The 17,715-nt window shown below is 36.6% G+C and overlaps 2 protein-coding genes across 5 annotated transcripts in view; one reads left to right on the forward strand and one right to left on the reverse strand.

Annotated features, from left to right (window-relative positions):
- The window catches only part of LOC115338833 (basic proline-rich protein-like), a 98,217-nt gene that overhangs the window by 77,266 nt on the left and 3,236 nt on the right, over positions 1 to 17,715 (reverse strand). The window lies entirely within an intron of this gene.
- The window catches only part of SULF2 (sulfatase 2), a 167,488-nt gene that overhangs the window by 76,905 nt on the left and 72,868 nt on the right, over positions 1 to 17,715 (forward strand). The window lies entirely within an intron of this gene.

Genomic DNA, 17,715 nt, shown 5'->3' on the forward strand with positions numbered 1-17,715 from the left:
AGCTAGAGTTTCACAGAATATCTTGCATATAAACTTTGGCTCATTTTTTGAGCTTGTCAGGACATATTTCCTTTGAAAGCTCAAAACAGTCTTGTAGATGCCATATTTTTCCCTCAGACAGTGCAGTATGTGATGATATTTGTTCCTGGAGAGGTTCACAGGACAAGCTATGATTCACTTTCTTTTTTTTAACTTCACAAGAGATGTACAGGATTTCAAGAGGATTTTTTAATTCCCAGTTTTGCATCAGTTCAGACACATGCACCCATGTATACTCACATTAAGCTGCTTCTAAAGTAGAAAGTGCATTTGCAACCTGTACTTATATCTAGCTATCTACCTACCTAAAGAAATAACCTTCGGCTCTAAAAACACAATGTTGTATCTTGTGACCTAAATGAACAGCAGTGGTAACTGAAACAGAAGAAAATGCTACAGATGTACAGTGGATATGCTTCCTAGTGTTAGAGCAGAAAACTGTATGCCTGGCATCTTATCCTGGTGAGAATCATTAAGGAAAGGACCCAGCAGCATATACTGCTTACCAAATATAACCTGGTTGGGTTTTTTACCATTTAAAATAATAGTATAACCCTATCCGCTTGGTCATGCTGTTCAGTTAGGTTTGTCCAAGGAGCTTGCATGGGTAAACCCTATTGTATTTAGTGCATAAGTGGAGAATATATGAACAGAAATAGAACTTCAAAGTTTTCATTGTTAGAAATGTCAATAACCATTATTTGGTCTTCCTAAAGTTATACTAAGGAGAGTGTGTTGCTGTGATGAATATATGCTGCTGCCATAAGCATTAGAATGGCTTTCATTTTAACACCTTTTCTACTGGCAGATATTTATGTGAGCAGATTCCTGTACGCAATCAAACTTTGTGTGCTAAGCTCTACAGAGCTCGGAATAAAATACTAGTTACAGCCTTACTACTTGAATTCTGTTATATGTTAAAAGTACCTTCTATTATGTTTTTTACTTTTCAGGTGCTGCTTAGTTTGGAAATTAAGTGGTTGGGCCTTTTCTTCAAGCAATAGTGCAAGCAGTAATCAAAGGCTTGACATTGGCTTGGTTTTGAAGTACAATGCATATGAGTGAAGAGGAAATCTTGTATTCTAGGGATTAGGTATGTAGTTCATTTAAAAAATGGCTTACATTAATGTATAATAAAGAAAAGTATTTTTATAAAGGACAAAGGTACTTAGGATGGCACACAGTTTTTCATATTAGATGAGTGATAATCAACTATTCAGAAACCATAAGCTAGTGTTTCCTAAAATGCTGTAATTTGAATTAAGGTCTGACTGGAAGAATATGAGCTAACACAATGTGGGCTCTCTGTAGAATACTTTTTTTTCCTTCCATCTTTTTTTAAGGTAAAAGTTCATAGATTCAGTATACTCTGTCTAAGTATTTGCAGTGTACCAAATATGCTGGAGAACAATCAAAGCAGAACAGAACTGAAGAATAAGAATAGAGGGGAAAATGTGAAAGTACCTAACTAAATAAGGATAAATGCTTGTGAAGGCATTCTGATAAGGCTTTTGCTTTGACAGATGAAGATGAGAGGACATCAGGGGAAATAGAGTTGATACGAGCTTTGTGCTGCTAACAGACAGTGCACCAATTTTGGGTGTACTGTAAATTTATGACTTGTCTAGAAATCTGGAGCAAGTGTGTTGGAAAGATGAGATCATTTGTCATATCCCAGAATACAGCAAGCCTGGTAGCCATCGGGTTTGCTGACCTTAGGTGACTCAGATTTTGGAACGGCTTTTCGAAGTGTTGAAACCATTCTGTTCCTGTTTGATACTTACGCCATTCAGATCAGCGTAATGTCTTAGTATCTTGCAGTATGTTGTCACATAAGTAACAGTTGTCCTTTAGGTAAATTCTCTTGTTCATCCTCAGTTTAGGTAGGGAAGTGGATGTGCAGTGCAATCCTTGGTTTCCGTAGATTTGTTTTTTGATTTACAGATACATTGGATGAGATTTTTATTATAAAAAAAGAAGTTTGACATGGGCTTTGTTCTTAATGAAGGTGAGATTTGAATTTTTTTCACCAAGGAAAGGTTTTGTCAGAAAAATAAGAGGAATTGGGAATTCTTGAAGCTTGTTCCCTGATGCTCTGCATGTGTATGATTATTTATATTGGTACATATATAAAATGAGATGGATAGCATTACATGCAAATGTTTTGCACCCTGTTACTTAGCTACTCAAAGTAGAGGTCACATATTGCTGCTTTCTAATGAATCACACTATGATTTTGAACAGATTACAACCTTCTTACGCTGACTCCCACTGAAAAAATTGGGGTAAGAGTGGTCAGTCACAAGAATACCAAGACTGATAACTGGGTTTCTTAGCTAACTGGTAAATGAGCAGAACTGTGTAATTTCTGAGAATGAGTTTGACATTGTCAAACTTGAAAGCCTTAGGTTAGTCTCCACTGCTCATGTCTCTTTATATGCTTAAAATGGTTTGTTGGGGACCAGAGCTTTAGAATTTTGAGACTCCAAATTTTTGCCTCATTATTTTTTTTCCTGTTTGCCCCTGAAACTGTTGATAAAGACACTGAATCTTACTTATGAACTTCTATAGTAGAGCTTCTTTAAAAACTTTGCTGACAGAAGAACATAGTAAGTCACTATTTAGATGCCACTATGTAATACTTCTGTATTGGCAAGATCACATCAGGTGGGCAGAGAAGATTTTGTGAGTTTTCTGCTGTGCATGAAGTATATGAAGAAATACTGGCAGCAGTATAGGCAGGTGTAAACTAAGATGACACTTTGGTATTCCATTCATTTTCTTTTAAGTACATTCTTTGTAGGCTAAAACCATGGAGCGTGTATTTGACACTGTCTATTTTCCTAACGTCTTCCTTTCACAGAAAATTTTTAATCATACATATTATTTCAGCTGACTGAATTAAGGAAGATGACTAACTGGAGGGAGGAAACTCAGGCTATAAACTACTTCCTCTACCTACTTATCTAGATCTAGTTGTCTTTTCTTCCTAGGAATATTTACTTATCTAGGTCTAGTTGACTTCTCTGTCTAGGAATACTTATTTCTTTTTTCAGCCTGGTTTTCCTGTTGCAATTGCTTGCCTTCAATGTTAGAACATGCTGTTTTCCCACTGTCTATAGACCAACTGAGGGAATGGGTCCAGTACCAGATAGTTAGACTGCATCCCAAAGAATTTCTGAACTATGGGAAAGTAGATGTGACAAGGAGGTAAAGTGCGAGCTGAATGGCAGTGCACATTATAGTGGTATGAAATATCTTACATCTGCAGGTCTAATTTTTTAAGGAAGCTTTCTAAGAGGGAGATGAAAACAATTTGATGTTCTGTGTATTACTGGTAGCTATCAACTTTGAAAATTGCTTTGTGTTACTGTGCCGTTTCTCAGATTTGATTGTTGCTTTCTGTTACTTTTGACTGTATTCTAGAAGAGTACTGGGAGAACAAGGTGCCTTTTGTGGTCATAAACATCTGAAGCAATAATTTAAAATCATAATAAACACATATCTTCCTGCTTGAAGATGCTCACTGAGGCACCCACTCCGACTTCATCCAATTCCCCAGAATTAGTTACTTAATAATCTGCTTGACCTTTCTGGTAAGTCATGGTAAGACTCTTCCCATGTGTACTACTAAGTCAGAAAAGGTAAAAAGAAGTATTAATAAAGTTGTAAATATCAACAATGCTGGAGAGTATTTAAAAGCTTTTCAGGATGCATCACTGTTGATTTATGGTGTTACTAAAATTTAATAGTTGCTAAATGCATGGGACCATTGTCCAAATTTTTGAAAAACATTTCTTCATTGAAATCAAGATAGTATGAGACTTGAGTGTTACCTGTGTTTGTCGTGTAGCTTCATATGTGTGTTTAATATTGAACTGCAGTATTGTCTGAGTATCAGTATGTACAAAAGTATGTGAAAATGCAAGCTTCAAATTATACACATTTTAATTGGACCCGTAGAATTCACAATGCTGTATTTAATTTGTCTATTGTAGTTCAATCTTTTTAACTTAGGAGCTGCTGCAAAGCTATTCAAGTCGCTCAGCATTTATTTTTAGAGCTGTAGGTCAGCAAGAGAACCTCTAATGCTCTGTTATCTGCAGAGATAGTGCTGTTATGCTTCATTGTAGCTACCAACATCAATCTCGTATGCAGCTAATATTATGCCCCTAGGAATAGCCATCCTTACTGTAATCCTTAGACTTTACGATAATGTGTCAGAATGGGGACAAAATATTTCAATGCTGAAATTACAGAAGAATTTGTCATCATATAAACGCAGATGTAGAATGACCTGTAAGACTATTTTTAAATGCAATACATTTCAGGTTGTAAAAATTGAAGAGGTTGGTTATTCTACTCTTACATAATAATGCTGCTAAACATAAACTACAATTTCATGTACACTGCCTCAGACCAGTGTAGGTGGACCATTTATATGATGTTGTCTATTTCAGTAAAAGTGGTATGGGGAAAATCACTGAGATAGCAGATTGTTTATGTCATAGAGCTGACATGGAAAGGGGACAGTCAGGGACTGATGTGTATCTTATGTAGTCTAGCTGCTTCTGATGTTACTTAAGGTTTAAAAATCCAACTTCAGTTAATAGTATCTGTGTCCATGCTATAACTATTTGCCACAGTATTTAATTGTTCCTTTCCATTAAACTGATCAAGCTACCAAGAAACTTAAGCTTCTAATTTACCTTAGTTCATCACTGTTATAGTCACTGGGGCAGGTCTAATGAACTTTTCTCTGAATTCATTTTTGTCAGACTTACCAGTGAGAGGATAAGGAGATCAGCACATTGCAAACTGAAAGAAGAGAAATATCTTCTGTAAACTTTTTGAGAAGGCTTACTATGAGATTACTGTTGTAAAAAGTTTGAGGAGCTCCTGCTTTGTAACACAGCCTGCTAAATAGAGAGTTTCAGTTTCTTTGCCTTGTGTTTATGTTTGATAAGCAAATGTTAACACTCCTACCACCTAACTCTGTTTTAAAGCAAGGAGAATAACATTTGCAGATTGCATTTGTGATCATTAATATTAGATCTGTGCAGTACTGGATTATCTGGAAGTATAAACTAGATTTAGATCTGTCTTTTTGCCAGACTGAACCAAGCTCACGATTTATTCTGGTGAACTATGGGAGAAGTGACACCTGATCTAGCACAAGGGATGAAGTTACCCCAAGAACATTTTTTAACATGTCTGAACTAGCAGAATGGCTTAAAGTCAGCCTTTTTGTTATTGCTTTGATCCATTCAGGCCATCCTAAAATTCAGTAGAATTTTTTTTTTTTTTTAATCATGGTTCCAGCAGCAAAGAGTTTTCTAGCACTCAGCTTGTGGTTTGTACCTCTAGATTTGTCAGCCACATGCTTACAACTGGGAATGTGTGTGGAAAACTAGAACTTGCAGAGATTGTTGAGAAGGGAAGGAAAGATGTGCTTCTTGAAGAAAAAGGGTCTAGTCTAAGAAAGAAGTGTTTTCAAAAGTCAAAACAAGCCCTTGAGGTTTCTCTGATGTTCAAATTTGATCACAGGGTAAAAACTGATGAGCAGTGCTTTCTAACTTCAGATGCTGTTAGCGGCAGTGGAGTGTCTCAATGATTTGAAGAGAGAGTGCATGACACGTATGTCAGCATCCTCAAGGCAGTTTGTAGTTAGGTACAAACTAGTATAGCTATGCAAATTTTGTGAGTTATCACCATTGCCTATTATCAACTCTGCAACAGACAAATCTGCATTATGCTTAAGTTTTAATAAACGTTTTAGTCTCTTAAAATCTCTTACAGCAGAGGCATCAGTTAAGGACTGATGAAAGGGACTCAGTTGGAACATGGTATTTTCTTCTGGATCCTGAGCACTCAGCTGCAAATTTTTTTTCCATCTTTTTTTGTTCTTGGGCTTGGTGTCTGTGATCCTCTTGTGGCTTAACCCCAGCAGGCAGCTAAGCCCCACACAGCCACTTGCTCTTTCCCCTGCAGTGGGATATGGGAGAGAGTGAGAAAGGTAAAAAAAGCAAAAACTTGTGGGTTGAGATAAAGACAGTTTAATAGGTAAAGCAAATTCTACGTCACTAGCAAAGCAAAACAAGGAATTCATTCACTGCTTCCCATCGGCAGGCAGGTCTTCAGCCATCTCCAGGAAAGCAGGGCTCCATCACGCGTAACACTTACTTGGGAAGACAAACGCCATAACTCCAAATGTCCTTCTTTCCTCCTTCTTCCCCCAGCTTTTTACTGCTGAGCATGATGTCATATGGTATGGAATATGCCTTTGGTCAGTTGGGGTCAGCTGTCCTGGCTGTGTCCTGCCCCTCCCCAAGCCTGCTCTCTGGCAGGACAGTGTGAGAAGCAGAAAAGGCCTTGATGCTATGTAAGCACTGCTCAGCAATAACTGAAATGTCAGTGTGTTTTAATCACTTGTTTTAATCACAAATCTAAAACATAGCACCATATTAGCTACCCTGAAGACAATTAACTCTATCCCAGCCAAAATCAGTACAGGTCCTTAGGGGATCAAAGTAAACAGACTGTCTATTGACTGTTTTAGCAAGATCCTGAATCATGACTTTCCATCATAAATACATTGGTGTTTTCCTACTTGCCTTTTTTTCCTCACAGATTGGACGGGGCTTGGATAAATTATAAGTAACTGAAGTTATGTGATTATATCAGAATCCTAGTTATTTACTTATTCTTTGAGACTTCCTGTTCTAACTGCTTACTTCATGGTTCTTGAGCAATTGAGCACTTGAGCATTGTCTTCAATATGGATGTGTCTACCTGAGTCTTCAGACAGTCCAGAATACCAGATATGGAAAGTATGAACTGCTTTACTAAGGTTGCATTAAGGAGTGTTTCTGTTTTAATTTAACACCAGTTGGTGTATATGTCTGTGTGTTGCACGGGAAGGTTGTTACCTCCTCTGGCATTGTACCCCACCATTCCCCTTGTCCTTTTCCCTCTCCCCCTCTTCTGCTTCATCCTGCACCCCAGAAACATATGTGCATATTGCCCACTGCAGTAAGTGCTGGAGCATACCTTAGCTGACACTCAACAGATGCATGTACACACGCATAGTAACTTGTTTGCCCTGTAGGCTTCTCCAGAGTACAGGGTGGTCCTCATATGCTTGCTTCTCAATAGCATTATTTGAGTGTGTATTGTCTATAGCCCTACATTATTGCTCTAGTTATCTAAGTGGGCGATAGTTCAGAGCATAGTTGTCCGAGACCTTCATTGGCAACACTAATCTGAAAGATCTTCCATGTGCTGGAGTATCAAGGAGAGCTGTTAGCACGGGATAGTTCATATGTTCTGATGCACATATAGAAACTATGGTAAGCAAAGCAAATGATTACATATTATGTAGCCTAGAGATTTAATCTGCGGAGCCCTAGAGGTCCATGGGCTTCAAGTTGGAAACTGCTAACCTGGGAAATAGAACAGTCTTTTGGAGCCCAGGATGTCTGTTCCTAGATAGATCACTGACCTGTTGAATTGACCTTGAGTAAGCCATTTTACCCTTCTACAGTTCAGTTTCTCAATCAATATAACAAATATTCAATACCTAATTTGTAAAACCCTTTGAGATCTAATTATGAAAAGCAATAGGTAAGAAGCTACTATTAGAGAATATAAGATATGCAAAACCAGTTAAGCTAAAAATCTTAACAGAATTATAACTTTTATATTTTCATCTAGAAAAAGCCAAAGATAGTCAAGTTTAATTTAACTGCAAAATTACCTCAGATCTGAACTACACTGCCATATGATAATGTAGTGTCCTGATGCAGTTGTCATCTTACTGTTCTGCAGTGTCAGCCAAAGAGCAGGCTTAGAGTTTGGATTGCAAAAGATCAAATACAGTGGGAAATGGCTGGCCATTCACACCTTATACTCAGATCTGGCAGTCTGTAGTAGTAACTCTGGAATAGCTTTCCTGTTGTTTCTTTCTGCAGAATTTCTTTTAAAGTACCTGGATTCATCCAGGTAATTCTGCATGGGCTTGTTCCAGATGATTGGTATGCGCAGTTCATATACTGATATAGGCTGAATTTACACTGAGCTGCAAAGGAAGAGGCTCAGCCCAAAAATCTTGTTCTAAACTAAAATTCATGGTCAAAAACTCGTGCCTCATAGCAGAAAAAAACTCCCACCACCAAACCAAAACAGCTCTAGAACAATACTAACCTTAGTGATTTGAATTCCAAGTGGGAACTTTTTTTTTTAAGGTGTGTGGAATTGGCTGTTTTTTAGGAAAAGCTGCAAACTACAAATTCTGGCCCTTGTCTATCTGGAGTTCAGATCCAAGGGTTTATTTTAGGCATATCCATAGCAGTGGGATGAGAAAGGGGAATTATCAGGTGGGGGAGGAGCAGCAGGAGGAGTTAGATGGGAGGAGAAGGTTCCAACCTTAATATTTTTGTCTTTAAAAACTGCAGCTGAATATATGTCATTCATCTCTATGCTTTTCAGGCTGGTTTTGACAAATTGCTGACTGAAATCTAAGAACACTTTCAAAATGCTACCTTTTTTTTCTTTGTGCGTACCATTTTTAAACAGAAGTATTTCCACATTTTGAAAGATTATTTGGGTGCTTTTGCTTTTGACTGTTTTGAATTTTAATGGACTAGATATCTATCTACATTAAAAAAATAAGTAAAAATAAACATGTTCTATTTTGAGACATTTTATCCCAATTGTTGGTGAAAAGTCTTCCACAGTCTCTTTGTAGGGCATAAACAGTAAGTTGAAAGATCTGCGCAAGAAGATGAAATATTACTTCTAACTTCTTATCATTCAGTTTTAGTATGGTTCAAATAAAGATGATTTTTAAGAGATATTAAGGGGGGGTATTATTATTTTAAGATATATTACTGGCCATAAAAGATTAACATGTTTTCCATTGTTGTTAGCATTTGAAGCGTTACCAGCTTCCTTCTGGCAGATAACACACTGCTCTAAGTTTCAAATATCTACTAATTCATGCAGCATTTAAAAGCAAGCATTCTAAACAGGTGCTACCTGATATAACTCATTTTGATTTTGACTTGATGAGCCTGAGACTGGGATATTATTTGCATATATTTCTCCTCTTTCCATATCCTGGATATTGGAACCACCATGTTTTGCAAGAATTTTATGCCCAAGATAGTTTTTAAAAAATTAAAATTGCTCTAGGCATTTTAGAGGTTTTAATCATAAAACTGGGAGTATTGAATAGATTCTCATTTAGTAAGTGTGTCACGGTGCTTTTGGTGAAATATTTTTTGTTCACTTAAAATACTTTCTTCTTGGTAAAATACACTAGGCTATTTCAGTTACTTTGTATTAAACTGATGCAAGTCAGAACAAAATTTGGTGTGTGATCTTGTGTGCATTTAGAAATATGCAAGCCAAAAATCTGCTGGTGAGTAGGAAATCCGCCTTGGAATTACATACTACTACAGCCAGAGCTCCTGGGGTAAAACATTCTACTTTACTTCATGAAAGATTTTGGCCTTTTTAAAATCTATTCAGCTGGAAATTATTAAGCCTGAAGTTTTTCTTGACCTATTTCTTTGCTAGTAAACAAAATTCAAAACATTTTAATACTGAACTATAAATATTGATTGGCACTCTACCATCATTCATACTTGAAGGATAGTAGTTAATTTTTTTGTTTTTTTACCACAGTTATTACTAGAAATCTGTGTGGTGACTTGATAGGTACCTCCAGGAGCTTTTTGCTGATACTACATAGTTTTATTCAGGAAAAACCTAAGAGCCAAATCTGAAAAAACAGATTTTGAGTTTAAAATCTCATTTTAACAATTTGCTCTGCATCTACAATTTACATATCAACTTTTCAGTGTCTGGCAAGGACTTTTTCCAGCTAAGAGCATCCAGTCTTGTCTTGAAAAATAGTCTCTTCAATTCCTGAAGAAATACACTTAGATATTCTCATGTCAGACACTCCAATCTGGCCAGGGAGGTAGCTGATCTCTGTTACACTTTGGGACTAGCAAGTTTCTCAAGAATTATTACTGTAATCAACCATGAGAGTGACAAGGCATGTAAATAATGTAATGCTAACTAAAGTACAAATAAAAAGGTTGCATTGCCAAATGTCAAGAGTGTTCAGCTACAATTTCAGGACCTAAGGAAAGCTACATAAATTTTCAGAACTGTTTCCTGTGGGTGCTAACCACTCCTGAAAAATCAGTTCACTCCATTTTAGGTATGTAAATAAGACTTACTATGTGTAAGATATCTGACTTGTAATTTGCTGCTCACTGGTAATGCAGAAGCTTTGTAGTGATAGAAATATAGACTGTGCTTCTACTAAAGTTAGTAATAAAATTCTCTCTGAATTCAGGATCAGACATAATTTTCAAGGAATGTTTGAAATCAAAAATAATATGTATCCTAAGCCAGAAAGGGCAGCTGTGATGTTTAAAAATAAAATAAATAAAAAAACAAAACGATCTTTAGAGGGACCAATCAGGCTCAATTTGCTCTATGCCAAATACAGCTGTAGCCAGTGATGCTCCTACAATGATGAAGAGTTAGGGGAGGTTTAAATGGCAAATAGAGAGGATGCTGCTTGTGAATCTAGAGAAAATGACATCGAGCTAGGTATTTTTCTCAAATGAAAAGAGAAATTATGATTATGGTATTGAATAGCAATGCAGCTCAGTTGGATCTTGTAATATGCTGTACACATGAAGAAAAGATAGATATAAATCACCTGAAATGGGTGTTTATGTGATAGAAAGAAAATAAAAGGTTGAAACTAAGATAATTGGGTGGAAGACCAGAATGCTAGTCAGATTACAGAATTGGAATCTTTTATCTTGTTATATGAAGTATGAAAGAAGGATCTAATTGCACAGGACTCTGAACACAGACAGTAGCTGAAGACTTATTTTTAGCGCTTTAGACAACTCTAGAATCAGCCTGAAATTTTTGAAAGATGAATAAAAATCAGATCTATTTATACAAATGTATTAAAAAAATTTAACACAATAGATGAGAAGAGGAAGAAACAGGTTTGCAAAGCACATTTCAGACATCACTGACTCAGTAGCTCTTAATAGTATAGTATTGTACTCATGATCTGGGTTTTCTTGCATGCAGGAATCTTAATTGTCACTTCGTTATAGGAGACTGCAAACTCTAAAGGTAGAGGAGTGATGCTAAAGCTCACATGTAGATTCAACTTTATTTTTAACTTTCTGGAAATGAAAGTAAAGCATTCTTTAGCAGGGGTGGGACATGTTTCTGTTTCAGTATTTTTCTCGTTGTTTTGAATGCAGTAGAAAGCATTTGGATGGCTTTAGTGTCCTTTAGACATTATATAAATAATCTCTGCCCTTGGGACTTGGGGGGGGGGGGGGAGGAGAAATTGTTGATTTGTAATTGAAAAGCAACTTTTCCAAAATATAATAATTTGTATTTTAAGAATTCATAACATATGCATTAAATCTTTCATTCAAATGACTGCATGTTACCTGTACTGAGAGTAATGAAGCTACCATAACACTTTCAAAACTGCATATCTACTTGCTGATATATCTCCGTAGTCCCCAGAGGAAATAACCTGCATAACCAAACCCACCAAATGACCTTACAGAAAGTGAGTCAAGAAACCCCCAAGGTCCTTGCAGATGATCAATAAGTGAGAGATGCCAATGACTGGTAGGTGAACATTTCGCATAAAGTAACCACTCCATCTCTGATGAATCAGTCCTGACCCCCAAGGGACATCTCCAAAGCACCTTCAAAAGATATGCTTCAATATTAAAATTCATGACACTGTTAAAAGGTAAAAATTATGGACTCGTTAGAGATACTGGTTTTATAGGTATTATAATTTTCTTAACCTCTCTTCTGATTTCTCTTGTATTCCCACCTCAGTAATAAGTCTATGTTTTTCAGGAGATGAGTTACTTCTTTGTTTTAACAGATCAAGCTATGTCTCCTCTTTCTTTGCTAGCAAGCCTCCCTATATCAGAGATATGAACTACTTTTCTTTCAGATGGCTTGATTAACACATTAGTTAAACTCAGAGCAGTTTAGCTTTGAAGATTGCTGTTTCTATTTCAGACTTCAAGAAGTGCTTGATATACCTGAGGGTGTGTCTGTTCCTTCCCACGTGTAGCAGTTGATCTAATAACAGGTATCACATCCCACCATAAGCTTCACCTCACTTGTGCTATTGAGGCAACCGAATAAGAAAATGACTTAGCCTTCTTTGTGTGTGTGAAATGCTGGCAATTGTGTAATTTGCTCTCCTAATATTTCTTAAAATTGTGCAATTGAAGTCCGGCTTAGAATATATAAATATTCAGATCCAGATATCTATATTATTATTAAAATTATTTGAGGTAGAGAGGGGAGAATAGCTAAACAGTAATAATTAGAAGACATAATGAAAAGCAGAGTAAGTAAACAGTAAGCTGTAGCTTTCCTAATGGTGGTGAAGTCCAGTTGCATCCCTTTGGATTTTGTGCCTACAGATTAGGTCTTTGTAAGCAAAGGTACTTCTGCTGTAGGTGCAGCAAATTCACCTGAACCTAAAAACCGCAACCCAAACCTTTCTGTGGCGAAGAGTATGTAACGTACACTGGATACCTGCTCCAATTTGAGGAGCTATTGAGAGGCAGGACATGACAGTGACCATTCAGGGTGCCAGGAGTGCTCTACTGGAGATAGATGGAGATAATGTGGTCACGCGGATAGATCCTTGACTAACATTAAATGCACAATGGGCCACAGAAAAAGTGACCATTGTAGTGTTACATTAAGGTGAGGCCTGCTGCTCTATCTATCTGGTATCAGTTGATTATACATTTTTCTGTTCTAATACTTTCAAATCAGAGCATAGTTGTTTTTAGATAGGCACCAAGTATTTTATCGTTACGTACTTTACTATTTTCTTAGGAAATGTTATTTAATAAGGGCAACAGTTATTGACTTCTAAGAGAAGTTTTAGTAAAAGTGAATATAATAGTCTTTCACATTTTGCATCACATACTGACTTATGCTGAGATTGCAGCTAATCATTAGTTAATAATCAATAGAATACATTGTTTGTCCCATTGCTCCATATCCATACATTTTCAACATCCAGCTATCAGAACAGGAGGCAGCCTGAGCATCGGACTAAAATGTGCTGAAAGCCTACAAGGGAAAATTAGATCAGGATGTACAAAAAAATTCTGAATTCTTTATGAAAAGAAAAATTCTTTATTAAAATAAATTATTAAATCATTGCTGGCTTACAAGCAGCTATTCTAAGGGTAATTTATAAATGCGGAAAAAGGAGGCCTGCTTTTTTCACAACTGTTATCTTTTCTTATTTATATGGGCTGTGTGACCAACAATCGTTCATTGAATTTGCATCCTTTGTATAGATCTTCAGATGCGTCTTTGAGCCTTATTAATTATATTAATGCTCAGAACACATATATTAATTTTGTATGTGAACTTCAGGATCATTCTAATAGTGTTTTCTTATGAATTTGTTTGGCTTTCCAGGAAAGATTTGGTTTGGGTTTGTTGTCCAAATAGATAAGCTATCACTTTTGTCAGTGCACTGGGGTGTTACTTTTGTTACTGTTACAACTTCACCATCATCTTTGCTACTTCCGTATTTTGCTAAGTAACTTGCATCCACTGTTGTGTGTTATGATCAAAATTCATTTGATTAGTCTTAAACTAGAATTATATTAAGCCTTGACACATTGTAAACTCATAGTTGTAACTAAATTCATACAGTGTACTATACTTAATGTTTTATTTTTTCATCCAGAAGAGTATAATGCATTTCTTTGCTTAGCATTTGGATCGATCAAGCAAGGTGAATTTTTCCCTTCTCCTTTCTTTTCTTGGCTGTGTTCCCCTTTTCCATTTTCACAGTACCTCAAAACATATAAACCATTTTCCCCACATAAAGTGATTGCATATTTATAGAAAGTGCAACTTGACTTTAAAAGATAAGAGTGGAGCAATTGCCCACAAAATCATATTGATCTGGAGTCTGTGATATAAAATGCATGCAATGTGAGGTATCAAGGAGTGGAGCACATTGTGCTGTTTATGCCTTCTAATAGCATTCTGATTTGTTGTTGAAGCAGTATTTACACATTTTATGCAACTGAAATGCAGTTGTTTAAAAAAGTAAAAAATTAAACTGCCATAAGGGCTCTGACCAGTGTAATTAGTATAACTCTGGACTGATTAATGTAATAAATTACACTGAGGAAAAGCAAGGGAGATCAGACTCATGTTCTGTTGCTGGCTTTATCTCTAGGTCTTTAAAGATGGCTCAGAGCATGTGTGTATACATTAAAAAATATAAAAGCAGAGAGGGGAAATCAAAATGACTAATGGTTTGAGAGGTTTACATACGATGAGTTACTATAAAGATTAGCAAGTCTGAAGAAGAGTTGGAAGGCATTGACTGAAGTATGTAAAAATGTGAAAGCCAGCCCTTCTTTTCTCTTTCATGTAATGTGAGAAGAGAACAATGTTTGAGCACTGAAAGCACAATGTATTTGGCAACAGTGAAAAAGACATGCCTTGCGCAGCATGTTGCCTATCTTGTATTTTCGGGGTGTTTTTTTAATGACTTGGACTCTCTCTGACTGTCTTCTCATTTCCCAGAAGTTGCTTCTTTGTATCGCTGACATGCTGCTCTTCCTGTTGTGCTCCATTTTGGGGAGTGAGTTCCCCATGAGTGCTTGTTACACCCTTGAGTTTCAGCTGTTGTCTCAGAACTGATGAAAAGATAATGTTGTGGATCCTTGCTACCTGCCAAGTGGATCAAAGTGGTTCCCCTTTACGTGCAAATCCATAGTTTAGTTAACAGTCCAACATGCATTGTTCAATATATTTTTCTGTGCCAAGCTACTTGAAAGTCAGGTGTACAGAGAAACTGTAGATTAAATTTTTGGAGGGATTTATGTGCCTAACGATGCAGATAGATGTGTGATGATATTTAAAGAAAAGGCTGCATGTCTATTTTCTCCTAATTTTAATAGGTATATCCTGGCATATTTTTTTTTAGACAAATTATTTAGGTAATAGGCAACACTTGTTATTTGAGGTACAGTAAAATAACTCGAAGCTGTTCAATGGCATACTGTGAGAGAAATCTGAAATTTAGTTGGTGATGCACAGTGAAAAAGCTCTGGTGTGGGAGTGAAAGGGAGTGATCTTGTTTCTTCATTTTATCTTTTGAACTCCTGATCCGTTGTGATAATCTATGTACACCAATGGAATCCTTTTCCAGGTATTGAATGAAAGAGTTTGTTTTACTTAAAAAGTAGGCACCTAAAAAGTTCCTTCCTCATTGCACCAGTAGGCTTTCAGACCTTCTTGTTTTACCAGTAATTTCACATGATTTTGTTGCCCTAGACTTCAAATAAACCACAGTGTTTTAAATATATCTATATCCCTCAAATTTTTGGCAGTAGGAAAACTAGCTGAAATCACCAAACTGCTTTAACTTTGGAAACTATTCACAAAGTATGCATAATAGTTGTTATCCATCCTGTTTTGTAACAGTGCCAGAACAAGTTCTTTTGAAATGCATGAGATGGAAACCCCATTCTCTTCAAGAGGAAGCACCTTTCACTTTGCAGGGTTGTCTCAGACCAGGGGGTATATTATCCTCTTAATGCACTTGCATAACTCCCATTAACATTAATGGAAATTAGATGCACTCACTGTGAGGTGAATATACCCTTTTGTTGAAATGAGCAATCTATTGCGACAGATTTTCCAGTGATGTTAAATCAAATTTAGATTGCTATACTAACGTCACTAATACATCTTTGTTGCTTGTAGTTTATATTAATGAAAATTCACAAGGTAGCTTTATATTAGGTCTTATAATGAAAAATCCCATTTACAGTGCTCTAGAAAAATTATGTTTTAAACAGGGAGCTTGTCCATTTTCTTCTCCAATGTAAAATGTGTAGCACTGTGTAGCAAACTTTGTATTTTCTTTTGGCTTGGTAGTTACTGTTTGCAGTCCCTTTAGAGATAGTTTGTAAAGGTTGTATATTGCAGATGGCAAACTGTTGGCCTGTGGTTAGGACAGCAGAATGCTGGGTTCCTGGTTCTGTTCCTGGCCTTGTTGCTGAAAGTCTGTTTGGCTCTGGGTGACTCAGCTGCCTTATCTGACACTAATTAATATCTAAAATGTGCAGAATCAGAACATCATAGCTCACAGGTGTGTTGTAAAAATTGTCTGTAAATTGTTTTATTGTGAGATGAAAGCCACTAGAAGAAGGTCAAATGTTATCTCAGAAAGCGATATAACAATTTTATCAAAATGTTAGCAAGATGTACCTCCTGTTTTACACACAGCTTTTGTGTTAGTGTAACCTGCTGTTAGGGAGCGGTTTACTTATACCAATACAGTTATACTGTTGCAGCCCCTAGTGTGGACACAGTTGTACTGACATAAAGTGCTTCACTTGTATTGTTTATTCCTGTCAGTATAGGAGCACACTTGGTACCTTAGTAGTGAAATAGGTGTATTTGGAGGAATTGTGCCATTTCACTTTTTGCTAATTTAGGGTCAGTCTATGTGTAGCCAAGAATGTAGCCAACAATGAAAAAAGGTTCAAGACCATTAGCCTTCTCCAGCAAAGTCCGAATTAGGTCATTGGAGGCAATGCTTGTTTTAAAGCAAAAATCCAGATAAATCATAGGTGGAACAGAAGTATTTATATAGATAGGTAGATAGATCTTGCATTGCTTTTCAAAATACTTACTTCTAGAACTCTATAGTTCTTTCTGTGAGTCTCTTCTGCTCTGGCTTTTTTACTTAAAACTACAGCTAGTCATTTTCCTATAGCATTTTCAGGAACCATCGTATTTCCTCGCTGGCTCTGCAGCTGTTTAAGCGTATATTTTGACTTGAGTAGGGAAATGATAGAATCTTCTTTTTCTAACCTGTTTCTTACTCCTCCTCTTCCATTGATTGTTGTTCTTGCACAGGAAAACTATATCCTGTCCATTTTCAACCACATAAACCATTATCACTGTAGCATCATTTTATGATAAAAATAGTGGCTTAAAGTTCTTTTTGTTTTCAGACATATGTTTCCTAATGCATATTTTAAAGATACAAATTCAAAATAAAAACTTACAGACACACTGGAATGTGTGATCTGTGGCCTACTCCATGGATAATTCACTATCAGATGTAATAATAGCTGTCAGGAAGGTCTGACATAACCTGTGTTGCATGTGTGACACTCTCAACATGGGAATGCTAGAAGAAAAAGTCATACTCTTACATTCTGTTGACATTATTAATGTACCAGTATCTTTGAAAGATATGTATTTAAGAGGTCCTTAAAGAATCCACTGGAAGTATTACGTTTAGATATTTATGCAAGCACTATTAAATTCCAGGAGTAGAATGTAAGTGGTTCCAAGCAGTGTAGATGGCTCCTGTTGCAAACAAACACAGTCCCTACCTCGAAGAGCTTGGTTAAGCTTTTCTTAACTACTAATAAATATTGAGTCCTTTAATTTCAACCGCACAAGTGGAATGGGGTCTGTGTTACCAGCACACTATAAGAAGTCGTCAGGCTCTCCTGCCACAGGTGTCCCGGTGCAGGGCCCCAGGCAGACCCCAGCCCCTCAGCCGCTTTGGAGTCT

Source organism: Aquila chrysaetos, chromosome 3 (assembly GCF_900496995.4).
Source record: "Aquila chrysaetos chrysaetos chromosome 3, bAquChr1.4, whole genome shotgun sequence".
NCBI lineage: Eukaryota > Metazoa > Chordata > Aves > Accipitriformes > Accipitridae > Aquila > Aquila chrysaetos.